At 39.1% G+C, this 16,058-nt stretch overlaps 1 protein-coding gene across 2 annotated transcripts in view; it reads left to right on the plus strand.

Moving 5' to 3' along the window:
- The first annotated feature begins 639 nt into the window (after positions 1–639).
- Positions 640–16,058, plus strand: part of LOC137260033 (talin-1-like) — a 134,061-nt gene continuing 118,642 nt past the window's right edge. For both annotated transcript variants that reach the window (XM_067797716.1, XM_067797719.1), the window contains exon 1: positions 640–724. The gene's annotated coding sequence lies outside the window, so the exon portion shown is untranslated. The remainder of the gene's footprint in view (positions 725–16,058) is intronic.

Raw genomic sequence — 16,058 nt, forward strand, 5'->3', positions numbered from 1 at the left:
GGAATGACCAAAACATAGAAACAAACAAACAAACAAATACATAAATGAAGGGACGAACGAAAGGACGGATGGATTGGTGATTTGTATATAATTAGTTTTTTTCTGTAGATCGATACGTTTATGTTTGAATTCAGTGCTTATTCATTTTATTTGCAAACAGACGTTGTACATATATCTTAGGAAGGAAATAGAAATATCTTGGCCTTGAGTGGTCAAAAATGTCTATGGACTGATAACAATTAATAGTGAAATACATGGTCGCATCAATTAGGATTGTTTTCATTTTCTTCCTTCCATTATTTCAAACTATTTTGAGTAAAACTTACGTCGGTATGTTATTTATCTTGAAATATTAGTTTTCCGCTATATTTCATTCTGTGTAATCATAATGATTTGTAAAAATGGTTAAGGATTTATACGAAGTGTTTTGGGAATTTCTACCTGAAGCGTGGTTCATAAGTTTTTGAATTATGACTATACCATTTTTCGCTGTGTTATAGTAATTAATTATATGTCAAAGCTGTTTATATGAGTTTGATATAAAATTGTTCGTCTGATTTGTACATATCCGAGATGTTTGGGAGTGTCTTCCCTGCTGAACTCTACACACATGTGGAGAAGTTGATACCAGCTTCAAGCATTTCCGGTCGTGACGTCATAAGATCCGCCATATTGCCCGAGCGAGGGTGTGCCAAAGTTTGGCCGGTTACGAGAAAAGCATCGGGTAAGATTCCTTTAACTGTTATAATTTGATATCGATCATAGTTTCGGTACATTCCTATAAGTTGTCCCTTCGTGTCTAGATTATTTAAAATGCCTGTGCATGTGTGCAATGGACGCAAGCGTTGTTGAAATATGCAGGTGGGGAGCGATTGCTTCCCTTGACAGGCTTGAAGCTCGTATCACCAAGTATGGGCAATTTACAGGGAAAGCTCGACCGATTAGCGCTTTTGTTGAAATCACAATTTTTGTGGCAGGGAAGTCCCACGCTTCGACGTTTTGGTGTTAACATTAAAGATAATTGGCTATGGACTCATTATTAAGAGGTCAAACTCATCTCTCAAATCTGGCCCTCGAAAGATAAGATTTCATCTTTTGACATTTGACTCATGTTGGGTGCCAGATTTTGCATGGCTACTTCCTCCTTCATGGACGCGATCATGTAGGCGTGATATCTATCCATGTATCCTGCGTTGTAAATAATCTATGTGTGCATCTATGTGCTGCTGATCGTGTCACTCGCTTGAATCACAATGTAAACATACTGTCCTGAACAAATTCAGCCTATCAGCAAATAACCAACATAGTTTTTCCCCATTTTAGGCTACCACTCATTCATGACGTAGTAAAGGAGATCTGTTGGTGACAGCCAGATATTTTTCTTTAAGTTTTACCAAATTTCTGTTGGATATTTTGATTTGAGAGAGAATTAGTTATATAATACTTACCCACAAACAATGCAGCCCCAAGTCTCCCCCATTCCCCAACACACACACCCCCATCCCGACCTACACACCAAATAAGATACTAATAGTACGAATTAATGCTCATTATTATTGGTCTACTACTCATTGAATATACCATAGTATTGCACTTCAAGCAGATGGTGGATATCTGACCCAAAAATGAGTTAATCTTCAGTATCACTCTGCAAGGGAGAAGATTCTATGCTTCATTGTATAAGCCTTACCAATTAATTTACCTCATTATCACAGCTAATGAAGCATTATCACAAAATTATCACATCCTAGGCTTGCTGACCATGCAGTTTCTAACCCATAGATTGCAGTCATGGGTCCCCACCCTAAAGGACAAGAGCAATTGTGTGAAGTAGAATATTACAGTTGGCAGTACTGGCATGGCTTAAGTTTGTGTGGTGATGTTAAGAATATCTTCTTTGGTTTTTGTAAAAGCACAGGTGTAATTATATGACAGTTTTGTTTTGTGTCGTGACACGAAATGCTATTTTTCTGAATACATTACATTACAGGATTTGTAATTAGTAGATGTAAAGGAAACTGTGTGTAAGAATCAGATTTACACAGATTTTGTTGCATTTCCCTGTTAGCCATTAGTAGTAATGTCTCCACAGTGATCAACAGCAATAATGTCAGACGTTATCCTGTGCTCACTGAAATTTCAACACAAATTTTTGAGGGTTGTGAGTAAAACTGAGGCAGGTAACCTGGATACCGGTAATATGGATGGGTAATGAGTTGGACCTAGGTACCCATCTCGATTACCTGTGCCCACTTTAAACGTGTGAGTAATATGTAATATATTCTTAATGATCTAAGGTTTGTATTGCCTCTGCCGATTCAGACATAATTATAGTGACTTCTTTTGAATATAATACATGATTATGATATTGAAAAAACTCGAACTTGAATGGTGAAATAACAGACACAGATAACTATTTCTTTATGCTCTGTAGATCAGGGCTGTTATGATACACTCGCATGTTCGGTGAATCGAACCATAGCCCTTCATGAATACAATTCATTATTCATGGTCACCAGAACTGGATATGAATGAATGTTTACAGTTTTTCATCTGGGCATGTTTTATTTGAGCCCTTTTTAAGGTGAAAAAATGCAAGACTGGGATATGTGCTAGCATTGCAGTAGAGCTAGTCATGTTAATTTGCAATGGCTGCATACGGTACTGTTTACTTTAACTATTAATGTACTACATACCTCACTTGTATGAGTATATTCGTGATACATGTCATAGGTGCCACATAGTGTATTCGTTGCATCCCTACTGTAGATACTCTTTTTGAGTAGATTCAGGGTCGGCAACCTCATGCTGGACGTAACCCTTTGAGTCACCTGCAGAAAGGGATGTATGAATCTGTGATGCACATATACACTAGTAATGTATCAGGACATGGATATAACCCTTTGAGTCACCTGCAGAAAGGGATGTATGAATCTGTGATGCACATATACACTAGTAATGTATCAGGACATGAACAGTGCTGCATTCATATTAATATTTGTTATTCTGGTTACATATGGCCATACTGTAGTTCAGCCTTTGCTTATGGTTTGGTGGTTTGATGATGGTTCTGACCTAGGTTGTGGAAGAAGTGCCATGTATCCACTTGTCAGTGTTTTCTAATTGATGCCTGTTCTCATGGTCATGAATACGCAGGACAACTGGAGAAAGAAAGGAAGCTGGATTGGCGACATGGCTATTTTTCTTGGACTGGTCTTTATGGAGAGTTACATATCCGCCACGAGCCTGTATGGGTTTGAAACCATGCATTATGTGATGATTGATTGTTGCTCATACTTTCGACCATTGATTTGCTCTATGGTACCTGGCTGTCTTCATGCTGTTGTGGGGTTGGTGGGGTAGCCTAGTGGTTTCAGTAAGCTCATCAAAGCCACAGTTGCTAAATTGAGAGGCCCATTTCTGGTGTCCCCCATTTGTGATATTGCTGGAATATTTGCTAAATGCAGTGCAAAACCATACTCACTCAAGCATTATGAGTTTTGCTGACTCTCACTGTTATTTAAATTTAGAAACTTTTAACTTAAAACTACTTATTACTGTAGCCATAGCCTGTAGATGATAGAGTCAAGACATTCCATTGGTAGATATTATGCCAACTTTTCAGGCAATTGGGTCACCATCTCACACGTTCAAAATTTCGTCAGAGGGTATCGAGCAGGATGCAGAGGTTCATTCCAAAATCTCCAGGATGGGAGGGTGGTGGTGGTGGTGGTTGTGGGTTGTGGGGAGGGCTCACGGATCACAGACATGGATGAGCAGTTCACATGTCACCTGTTGACTGTCTGTACCTCCAGGGTCGAGACTCCCATTTTTGACTGTCAGTAGCTGATATCTACAACTTATCAATCATAGCCAGGTAGTAGGAAGTCATCAGTGTAAACAAGAACCAGGAAGAGGATGTTCATGTGTGTGTTGGGGAATTTGAAAAATCATTCACCAGCTCAGATTGTTGAACATGGACTGGATTGAAAATTGAAAGTGGTCTTCAGTAACCCATGCATGCTTAAAGAGGTGATGTCGTGGTCAGACTTGTTGACTTAATGATGCATCATCGCATCCCAGTTGCATAGATTGATGCTCATGCTGGTGATCACTGGATTGTCCGGTCCACAGGGATTGGGAAAGTCAGAGGCCATGGGCCATATAGCACATTAGAATGAAAAAATGGCCTATTAAAATTTTGAAGTTTACGATTGATACAAGTGCAGTTGTCCAATTTACTTTTGGAAAATGGCTAATAATCCTGAAAATGGCCCATTTTTCAATAAATTTTCTATCCCAGTCACTGGGTCCAGACTTGATTATTGACAATGCGCTTCCGTATAGCTGGAATATAAAAAAGTGTGGCGTTAAACAACTGTCTAATCTATGAAGAATACCAAATCATTAACTTATTTAATAAAAATGGTATCACACAACAAGTTGTGTAGTATCCTCTGTCACTTGTGCTGTAGGTATGCTTTTGGTATATTTGTGTCCCCTTTCACCTCTACCATATAGTGAGTGAGTGAGTTTAGTTTTATGCCACACACAACAATATTCCAGCTATATGGCGGCTGTCTGTAAATAATCGCATCTGGACCAGACAACCCAGTGATCAACAGCATGAGCATCAATCTAGGCAGTTGGGAACCGATGACATTTGTCGACCAAGTCAGTGAACCTGACTCCCCGATCCTGTAAGTCATGTCTTACGAAAAGCATAGTCACCTTTCATGGCAAGCATGGGTTGCTGAAGGCTTATTCTACCCTGGACCTTCACGAGTCTCTACCATATACTGGGTTGGTGGGTTGGCCTAGTGGTTAAAGTGTCTTCCTCTCACGCTGAAGACCCGGTTTGATTCACCACGTGGGTGCAAATTGTGTGAAGCCTGTGACTGGTGTCCCAGTGGTGGCGATGTGATATTGCAAAAAATGACATAAAACCATGCTCACTTCTCTGCCATATTGCCTGGATGAAGGTACTGACGTAGACAGACAGGTTATGTCATGATAATGGTGTCCACACTGAGCAATATTCCATCCATATGACATCTCTCTGTCAATAATGAAGTCTCTACCAGACAGTCCTGGTCCCAGGGGATCGCCAATTGCCTCTGATGATTCTTACCACTGGATTGACCTACCTCAACAGGTTAAAACTGTTACTGTGACCTGGAGTGTGTGCCATAAATAGAGAATACTGAACTATGTCCCATGTAATAGAAATATCATATATCTGAAATGAGTAAATGGTTTGGTATCTAACGAGCGAAAGCAAGTTAGATACCGATACCATTCACAAGTTTCATAAGTATGGTATTACACGGGATATAGTTAAGTATTTTATTCATCACTCTCCCAGCATTAGCAAAATAAAATTGAGCAAAGTAATACATAATGTGTAATAACTTTGTGAAGTTATTAAACAGTGATATCTTCATCGGTTGAGTAATCAAACAACAATTACACTCATTACTTTCAATAAACAGGGATTAATAGTAATACGGTCACCTGTGTTGCACTGAAGTGCACACTGCAGGCACATGCTCTTAGTGGATACTAAATCCTAGACGTTATTTCCAAGGGGTTCAAATTTAAAAAAAAAAATGGAAGTTTTAATGAAGTAACTTGTCCTGACTAATTTTCCACTTACCCTGATTATTATGACATTATATATCATGACTGTGAAATAGTGACATTATATATCGTGGCTGTGAAATTATGAAAGAATAACTCAACATGGTATTGGATGTTTATTTTTACTGGACTATTTTATCGAAACATGATACATAGTCAATAAAGATAACCCTACTTTATTATCATTGTGAAATGTGATAGATACATCTTAAGCAGATGTGAAATATAAACCAAGTTTATTTGCAGTTTAAAACCATAAGTGGACATGATGCAGTAGCCCTTGGACAAGTAAAATACCATTGATTGCCTTAAATGAAAACTGACTTGTCCCGGACATCTGGTGATGATATTTTTGAACCCCTGTGGTCGAATGTAATGGTCATAGTCATATGACTTATCCCACCAGGTACCCATTTCCTGCTGTATGAACAGAGGTAATTTTGAATAAACTTACTTGATTTAGAAGAGATCACATGCATCATGAACCGAAGTCCAAAAAACTCTCAGACTGAGTCAGGAGTCAAGCTGTCACCCATCCAAGGGCTTCGGTAGACTTAACGTTGTTTAACTTCAACTGATTCATAACCTGCTCTCTCTGCACAAGACCACACACCACCATGTGTGGTTGATGTCCTCAGTGGCTGATAATTGATGGGCAATCCATAGCAATTGTTGTAAGTAATCGTGCTGGAATTAAAAATGTCTAAATACTTGCAAACATAGATCTTGGTGAATAATGTTTGAGTCACTGTGACTTGGCGGACCTGGTCGAGGTGATTTATATTCCACTGAGTCTAGGGTTGGAAAAAAGGCATATTGAGGCTTCAATGGACATATTTATACTACAGTTTTATGCAATACATGAATGCGTGTCCAGAATCCACAAAATAGAGAAAAAGTCTACATTTGGCACCAAGGGATGCACACCAATATTCATTGTTCCAAACTTGTGAATAAAAGCTAGGAAGCAGATAGTTGTTAATGTACTCTTGAATAGCATGTTGATATCCATAAATTTCCCTTTAATGTGGATCACTTCTAATGCCTTTCAAATGTTTTTAGAGATACACTGTCTAAAAGGAACCATTGGTATCAAGGGGTGAAAGTAACCATTGGTGTTCAGGGGGAAAAGTAACCATTAGTGTCAAGGGGCAAAAATAACTGTTGGTATCGAGAGACTACAGTAACCATTGGTCTCAAGGGATAAAAGTAACTGCTGGTGTTGGGGGGCAAATGTATCCCTAGGTGTCAAGGGGCCAAAATAACTGTTAGTGTCAAGGGGCAAAAATAACCATTAGTGTCAAGGGGCAAAAATAACTGTTGGTGTCGAGAGACTACAGTAACCATTGGTCTCAAGGGATAGAAGTAACTTCTGGTGTTGGGGGGCAGAAGTATCCATAGGTGTCAAGGGGCAAAAATAAGTGTTGGTGTCAAGGGGCAAAAAATGACTGTTGGTTGGCGTTGAGGAAAAATTGCCTATGGTATCAATGGGTGAAAGTAACTGTTGGTGTTGGGGGCAAAAACAAGCATTGGTGTCGAGATAATAATGTAACTGTGGGTGTCAAGAACTGAGGGTGTGGAAGTTCTTCAGATCTAATACTGTAACAGATGACTTCAACAACCCTGCCCCCTCCAGTATGGAGACCAGTTATTCCTGGTGGCGTGGCTACATCTGGTGACAGATTACAGCATTGTGTGGTCGTGTGTTTGTCAACATGATGGGGAGTCCATTTCACCAAGTGCAACACCATGTCCTGTTCAGAGTTGCCATCCCTCAGTTCAGATCGTGGTTAATCTTACCTAACTAGACTTGTGTACAAAACTGTTCCTGTTCAGATTTTCTGGTCTCTTGGACTTGCAGAATCAACGCTACATTTAACTGTGCATGGACATATTTTGAATATCAACATTTTATTAGAGTAGCTGGGGATGGTTGAGGTAGTCCTGTGGAGTCAGTCAAGTGATCTGGGTTAGAATCTAATACCAGAGTGGGATGGGATGGGATGATTCTTGTTGATGGGGGCAAATTCAGGTGTAATATTGTTTTGTCAGGTAAGTTCATAAAGACTCACATACTGCGAACAAAATTGCAAAAAAATGTGATAATTTGTTGCCTTGGTGAGGTCAGTGTGACAGTGAGGAGGAGGAAGAGGAGGGACGATGCCACTGACGATGAAATGCTAATTTCAGGATTTCTTCATTTTTGCACTCACAGGCAAGAAGTAAATTTACAATTTTGATGGCTTTCCACATTGTGTTATCTTAATGACAAGTATTGATTAAAACATGTTGCTTAAAACTCGAGGTTTCAATGAATTTCTTCAATGGCCTTTTCTTGGCAATTTTGACAATGGAGCTGCGAATTTCCCGGATAGACTCATTCCAGGTAAAAGGCTAATGTGTCCAGTTTTAGAGATCAGAGGATTAGGAAGAAATGTGTTTGAAATTAAAGAAAACCGTGATCACTTTTTCTCGAAGCTTGTTGCAAATCAATACATTAAGTGCCTGTTGGGAAGAGTGGTTGTAAGGGAGATAACTCTCATCCTCCATGTTGCCCAAAAACTCTATTGCATAACTGGACAGAATTTCCCATCTATCAACTGTCAGACGCACACCTCATTAAACAGATGGTCTCAACGCTTTTGAAATTACATTGGCTAGGTTTATTTAAGCATGATTAGGACCTGTTAGCAAATGGATTGTATTGCAGTATATTGTGATACGTGTTTGCTGTGAGGTATGTAGTAATATATTTGGAGCTACAATGACATCTAGGCATCATTTGGCATCTTATTGACAATCATGGTGACAAATGTAGTATTGTATTGGTGTATGAGAGCCTTCATGGTCAGGTGGACTAAAGATTTGAGGATGTTTAAAGGAGCTGTTTGATTTAATTGAGGCACTCTCATAATGTCATATTAAAAGGGATTTAAGAGCACTCACTCAACTTAGTGTAAGCGGGGTTCTGACTTCATCTCAATGTATTTTGAGATTTTCCTTAGGCTCAGAGATGTCAAATCTTACAGGGCTCCTTTTCAGCATTATTTGAGTCTATAACTAAGGGGTGTATGGGACTGTGGGGTAGCCTGCTGGTTAAAGTGTCCACTCATCGTACTCATCACGCCGAAGTCCTAGGTTTGGTTCCCCATTTGGGTCAATGTGTGAAGCCCGTTTCCCTGCCATGATATTGCTTTAATATTGCTAAAAACAGCGTAGAACCATACTCTCTTTCTTTCTCACTCAGTCACTCACTCAATTTGATTTTCTGAACTCACTTTGAGGCTTCTATTTAAGGATTCTATTATTCCATTAGATTCTTGTGACTTTGACCTGAGGACATGGATCTTATATTTTGTCTAATGCTCTTTTTTTCGTATTAAGTTGAAAAAAATACTTGACTTTTGATTATTCCTGCCCTTTTATGTATGATGTGAATGACTAATGAGCACGAACATTCACCCAAAGGTGCATAGTTTTGTTCGGATGTTATTGGATTCTCCTCACAAGCAGCAGATGCAACACCACAATAAATCAGTTATAAGCCTATCATGTATATTGATCCAAGTTAATTTCCAGCATTTGAACGATGTGTTATCTCTGTCAAGCGTTACAGCAATATCAAAGGTTTGTGGTGTAATGTGCTGCCTCATGGAGGGTTCAAGTCGGCCTGACTGTATGCTTTAACATCCCTGGTGGCATATCGATCATATTGGCTGTTGCATCTTGGGACATCTCCCAAAGAGCAGACGGTGTATGATAACAGCCCGTCATCTCTAGTCTTTGTGTATTGGCCAATGTACAGAGTAAACAACACATGAAATGTGGCATGTGCTGCAAGAGTGTGTTTACTCTACGTGTTTGATTTGTCCTTGATTTGTGTAATGATACAGTAGTCATTGGGTGGTTAAAGTGTTAGCTCATCAGCAGAAGTTCCAAGTTCGAATCCCCACAAGGTTAACCCTATTTCGGATGTCCCTCGTTGTGATATTGATGGAATATTGATAAAAGCAGCATAGAACTAACAAAACTCACTCACACACTCCATCTGACTCTCAGGATGAAGCTACCAGGTAATTTGCAGCTAGAGTTGATCTCTAGAAGATATATTCTGAATAGTAAGGACTAAGTATAATGTTTGTATGTAGGTTCCAGTTTTGTGGAGGTAGATTTGATCTGTTGAAGGTTATATCCTACTTGGCTGAATAGTAAGTATTCTTGTGTGTTGGGACAAAGGTGGTGGTGTTCCGAAACAGATGTGATCTATGTTAGTTCATCTGTGGAAGGTTCTGAATAATGACTAATGGTGTTCTGGTATTCCTGATTTTTGGATATTTGTTTTAACTCTCCACACTAGTTTTAATTGTAACTGTGATATTCAGGTTGTTTTACTGTCCTTTGACGACAGGTTTTTATAATGTGTACATATTTCATTTCAGTATCAAAATATTCTCGTCACGGTATGCTGAAATATTGCCGATATGACGTTAAATATTAACTCACTCTTTTTTCTGTTTTGGGACAGGCAAGGTATTTGGGATAAGATTTGATCTCCTCAAGGTTATATTCTGAATAATGCTTTTATGTTTGATGACAACAGTGTAAGGTACTAGGAGAAAGATTTGATCTCTACAAGGTTATATTCTGAATAATGTTTTTATGTTTGATGACAAGGGTGTAATGTACTAGAAGAAAGATTTGATCTCTTCAAATATATTCTGAATAATGTTTTTATGTTTGAGGACATGTGTGTAAGGTATTAGGAAAAGGGTTTGATCTCTTCAAGGTTATATTCTGAATAATGTTTTTATGTTTGTGGACAAGGGTTCAAGGTATTAGGAAAAAGATTAGATCTATGGAAGGTAATATTCTGAGTAGTGATGTAATACTAATGGTGTGTGTTGGGACACATTTGCAAGGTGTTTGGGACATTTTATCTGTGGAATGTTATATTGTGAATAGCAAGGACTGACTAGTATTCTTATGTCTTCGAATAAAAAGGTTTATTGGGATATCTGGAAGTTATATTCTGTATTGTGACTGAATAGTACTGATATATTTTGGAACTTAGGTGGAATGGTACTGGAAACTATGCTCTATTCGTAAGGATTAGAAAGTGAAAACTGGTGTTTTGGGACAAAGATGGGAGTGTATTTAGGACCAGTTTTTATCCCTGGTATCTTCACTATAGTCATAAGGATTGGAAGTAAAAACTGGTGTCTTAATACAAAGGTATGGAGGCATGTGGTGCAGATTGAGACTGTAGAAGGTTATGTTATGAATATTAATGGCTGGCAAGCGTCGGCGTTCTGGTGTTCAGGATGAAGCAAGCATGGGATTTGCATCTAGATTTGATCTCTGAAAGGTTGTATTGTGAATAGTAATGACAGTCACAGAAGTACTGTGTTAGGTGGGCAGTACCAGGGGGCTCGGAGCAAGGACTCCCTAGAATGTTATATTCTCAGTAGAAATGGTGGATAAATTGACCAGGGCCATTTTCAACATTAGGCTCAGCTGTGCTAAGTTCCACAAAGTGATCATTAATTGATTCATTGTTGAAAGTAGAGCTATGATTCTTTTAGCACTAATGTCTCCGTTGAGGGGGGACTGTGTGTAGGAGAGGGAGGCAGTGAGGGAGGTTTATGTGATGCAGCATCAGTATCGGTGACAAGGAACGATAGTTTTGGAGAGTGTTTGTGCCACTTGACTATATTGATTGATTGTTTGTTGTTTAATGCCACATCAGCAAAATTCCAGCTGTATGGTGGCTATAATTGAGTCAGGACTGGGGAGTCTGGTGATCAACATCATGAGCATCGATCTATGCATTTGGGATATGATGGCATGATATTTCGGTCCTAAGGAAGGAGGGAAGTACTAAAATGTGACAACCAGACAATCCAGTGATCAACATCATGACCATTGATCTACGCATTTATGATGTGATGACAAGATGCTTCGATCACAAGGAATTAGGGCAACTACTATAATGTCATCAACTAAATCATGTTGGTTTGGAGACAACTAACACAGATTCTGTGAAACTTTCTTCTTTGAAAACCTTCATGACATTTTAAACTAACAATGTTTGTTTGTTGTGTCACCCCAAGAGATGAACAGTCAACCCTCCAAAAAATAATAATAATAACTGAAAAATCATTATAATGGAGCTTCATGACTATAGTCTGTTAATAATTGAGTCTGGACCAGAAGGTCTGAAGACAAAATGGAACTGATTCTGAAATAACACGAAAGGACTAGGAGTGGACATTTATGGGCATTGTGTTCATAAGGAGGTTCAACGGTTTCATCACACCTGAAGCAATTTGAGTTCATCATAAAACATTTCAAGAGCATGACACTTGTGTTGTGTCAGACAGTATTAGTTGATTTGTCCAGTAAGTGTGTCAGTGCATACCACCTTGCAGCTGATGACTTTGTTAACTTGCTTCATGCATTCTTTGTGTCAGATCTGATCAACATTCACAGATGCAATTTAATTTGCAGATGCAACCAATTTGGAAGCTGCTTTCTGGCTTGTTTACAAAAGCAGTAAATTTCTAAATGCAAAAAATATTTACTGGCATATATATTTGGAGCGTTTGAATATTTCCCATAATACTTTGCAGATTGACCAAACTGATTGGCTGAAATACTGTCGTGACTGTAGTGATGTGATTAACAAGCCTGCTCACAAATAGCGTGAAAAAACAGCTCCTAGTACACAATTATCCATTTAGGATAGTTGTGATAGTTATCAAATTGAGTATAATAAGGTAATGAGGCTGTAGCGCGGCAAGATGAAGAGAAAGCACCTCGCGCTGACGCGTGACATTTGTTGCAAATGTCGCGAGAATTAGGCAGAAATATCAAGCATTTGTTTTAAAGTTCAGTTTTAATGAGAGTATCCGCTGATAGTGAATCATGTCTGGATGTGTGTCCTTCAGTCCTCAGTACTGGTTTTTGTACTTTGTACTGCTGGTTGCCAGGGAAATACTGTATGATTGAGGAAAAGTGAAATTTTAGAATAAAAGAGCCCTCACACGATTGAATCTTAGCCTTATGAGAATTGCACTGCCAGTGTTTAAATCAGAGCTGTACAAGCAGAGCTAAACAATACACTTTGTTTATTCCAGTACTTAAATGTAGGTTTAAAATAGTGTAATTTGCTGTGTGACAGGCAGCCCTAAAGTACATATAATCACGCTGTTTTTGAATGGGCTTTTGAGCTACATATGTCATATTTGGGATTTCACTTTCTTAGTATGTATGACATATGTTGCATTTGACCACTTTCTAAATGGCATTGTGTAATCATGGCTTTTGAGCTGACTACCAATACAGACCATACACACCGTCACACTTGCAAATCTAGTCACGACTGTTCCGTCAGGTAGACTCCGCTACTAAATACCATTAACTGATCATATGAACGGAACAGCCTTGGAGCTGTGACTTTCACAAGTCTATGATAAAGCAGTTATGATTACCCTACCTCTATTAATGCTTTGTAAAGGAGCACCCAGTTCTTTAAATATGCTAAGAAAATCGTTTATTCATTAAAATAATTTGGGCTCAGATGCAATTCTTCCTTTGAAAATATTCCACCCTTCTTTCACATTTTTGAAATCTGGGTACATACTGTTGACTGTTAAACAGCTTTAGAAGTGACAAATGTTTGGATGTCCCTGTTTTCAGTTCATTTGGAAATGTTTGGGCAAAGACTGCATGTCAACAGTTGATGGAGCTGATTGGTCTGAACTGCTTTACACTACTTTGTCTTATCCATGTGTCAATGCGTGGGATGAGTGGTACTCAGTACTATGAAGTACTCTGGTGCTCGTTGGTGCCAAACATGTCAGAGTTCTTGCACTGATCCTGGTATTATTATTCCCAGTATTTATGGGTGGGGTAGCAGTGTGGTTTAAGTGTTCACTTTTCATGCCTTAAGGTCCAGGGCCTCCTTCCATGAAGCAAGGTTAACATTTACTCCCATTCTTTAACATTGCACTAAGGTTACCTTAGACCTAGGACCTAGGTAACCTTAGTGCAGTGTTAAAGAATGGGAGTTACGGTTAACCTTAGCAAAAGTTGCTTTGTGAAAGGAGGCCCTGGTTTGACTCCGTGTGTGTAGCCCATTTCTGGTGTCCACCTGAGGTCATGTTGCAGGAATATCTCTCTCCCTCCCTCTCTCTCTCACTCACTCCCTCCCTCACTCACTCACTCTATAAGGAAGGAAATCAGCGCTCACCTGCTTGCACGGGCCTCTATTGTTAGTGTTAAAGGAGTAAGGTGCCAGTACAGTGACATGCTTTTGGCCATATGATATTTATGCCCATTCCAGTATTGGTCATTTTCAACTTAACTCAGTCATTTAGGTTGTAAAGTAAACAGTGTTTTCAAAAGTCAGTTTAATGTCAAGGTCAGTCTCAAGGCTGGTATCTTATAACTTGTTCTCGCCACTTTATGGCTCTGATAATGTACATAAGACATAAAACCAAAACGTAACCGGTGGTTCTGGGACTATCTCTTTCATCTTAAAACAGAAACTAAGGTAAGGTCTGTGGAAAAACTTTGCTTGCTTAAGCTTCATCGGTGTTTAAAGAAATTTCAGCGAATATTGAAACCCCTTTGAGGTCATGCATCACAATGATGTTTAACTCTGGTCTAAACCATGGTTCTTAATTGCACAAATGCTGTCGATCACTGGATTGCCTGTTCCAGACTTCATTATGTACCTAATACTATCTGCCACTACATAGCTGGAATATTGTCCACTGTGATGTAAAACTACACTCACCAAATATGGTCCAGTACAAGGATGTTCTATGTATCTGTTCCTCTTTAGCTCAAAGTTAATCATTTTGGGTCCGTCAGTTTATCTTCTACAATTTCAAATGCTACCAATCCCCCCATATATCCCGTCTGGTATTGATACGGCTTGTATTTACTGACATGTGTAATCAAACACCCAACATGCAGCACACTCACACAAGATGATTCCAGGGCTTTGTTGTTGCATACGTATCTGGTGTCTGGCCAGCATTGATTGGCCTTGATCTGCAGGTATGATACTCCACCTGTGGCCAGACAGACAGCACCTCATCTCAACACTCTTCTTAGCTAGGAGGCGAAGTTACATTGTCTAAAGCCAAAAATCATGTAACACACTGCATTGTGTTTTCTGCCACTTTTAGCAGAATTTTCCAGCAGTATCATGACAGGAGACACCAAAATAGGTTCCATACATTGTGCCTGTGTGGTGAATTGGAAGCGGGCTTTCGGACGCTGATTTTCAGTAATCTGTCAGGAGCAGTGGAATAACTAAGTGGATGAGTGTTCCCTAATCGTTCTGAAGGTCCTGCTTTGATTCCACACTGGCAAAAGGCAGCCCATAGTGTCCCTCTTGGTGATATTGCTGGAGTATAATATTTCTAGAAGCGACGTAAACCCAAATCACTCACTAAGTGATCTATTCATATCCTTTCTATGTCAGTTTTCTTTGTTCACTAAACAGAATTTGTTTCCATGCACAGTGATGACTTGGTCTTCTTTACACTGATGATCTTCAGTTACTAGTGAATGTCTAAGGATCTGATCCTTTAATTTTCATGTTTCTTCTTTCATTTTGGTTGTTGCTAAATGTCACATTCAGCAATATTCCAGGTGTATGTTATTGGTCTGTAAATAATCAGAGAGTCCATTGAGCATTGATCTAAGCATTTTTGAAATGATGTCAAACATCCAGTTAGTTGTCTCTTACCACAAGCATTTGATGCTTCCAACCTGGACCTGCAGGAGTGGCACCGAGTGATTTGTTGCCAGTAGAGGTAGCCAAGTGGTTATTCGCTTACCATGCCGAAGGTCTGGTTCGATTCCCCACATGGTTGAATGTGTGAAACCCATTTCTGTTGTCCCCTGCCATGATATTGCAGGAATATTGTTAAAAGCAGTGTAAAACTAACTCACTCACTCACTAAACTCGAGGAGTAAACAAGATTAGTACCATAAAACTAACTTGAAGGATAGCAGGTGCTATTCAACAGCTTTATAAGCTATCGGGTCCTTGTTGGAAGCTGTTGCAACAGCTAGGATGGTGAATATTTAAATAATTCCATAGTGTAATCAACCCGGCATGGTTCTGCCAGTTAATGACCAGCCAACATTGGCGGTAATCGTTTGATTGCAGTGTGGCACTTAATGACTGTATTTACACAAATATTTCATATCAGAGTGTTGTAACATTGTTCTACATGTTGCAGATATTATTCTCAAATATACTCTGATCAATAAGACGTTCAAACCAAAAGAACTACAGTAGAAGCTGTCAAAACTTGCATCTGTCCAATCCGGCAAGTTGTCAACACTGACATATAATCTCAATCCCATCCATGACTGGTACATGTATCATCAGCTCC

This window comes from Haliotis asinina, chromosome 13 (assembly GCF_037392515.1).
Source record: "Haliotis asinina isolate JCU_RB_2024 chromosome 13, JCU_Hal_asi_v2, whole genome shotgun sequence".
Lineage (NCBI taxonomy): Eukaryota > Metazoa > Mollusca > Gastropoda > Lepetellida > Haliotidae > Haliotis > Haliotis asinina.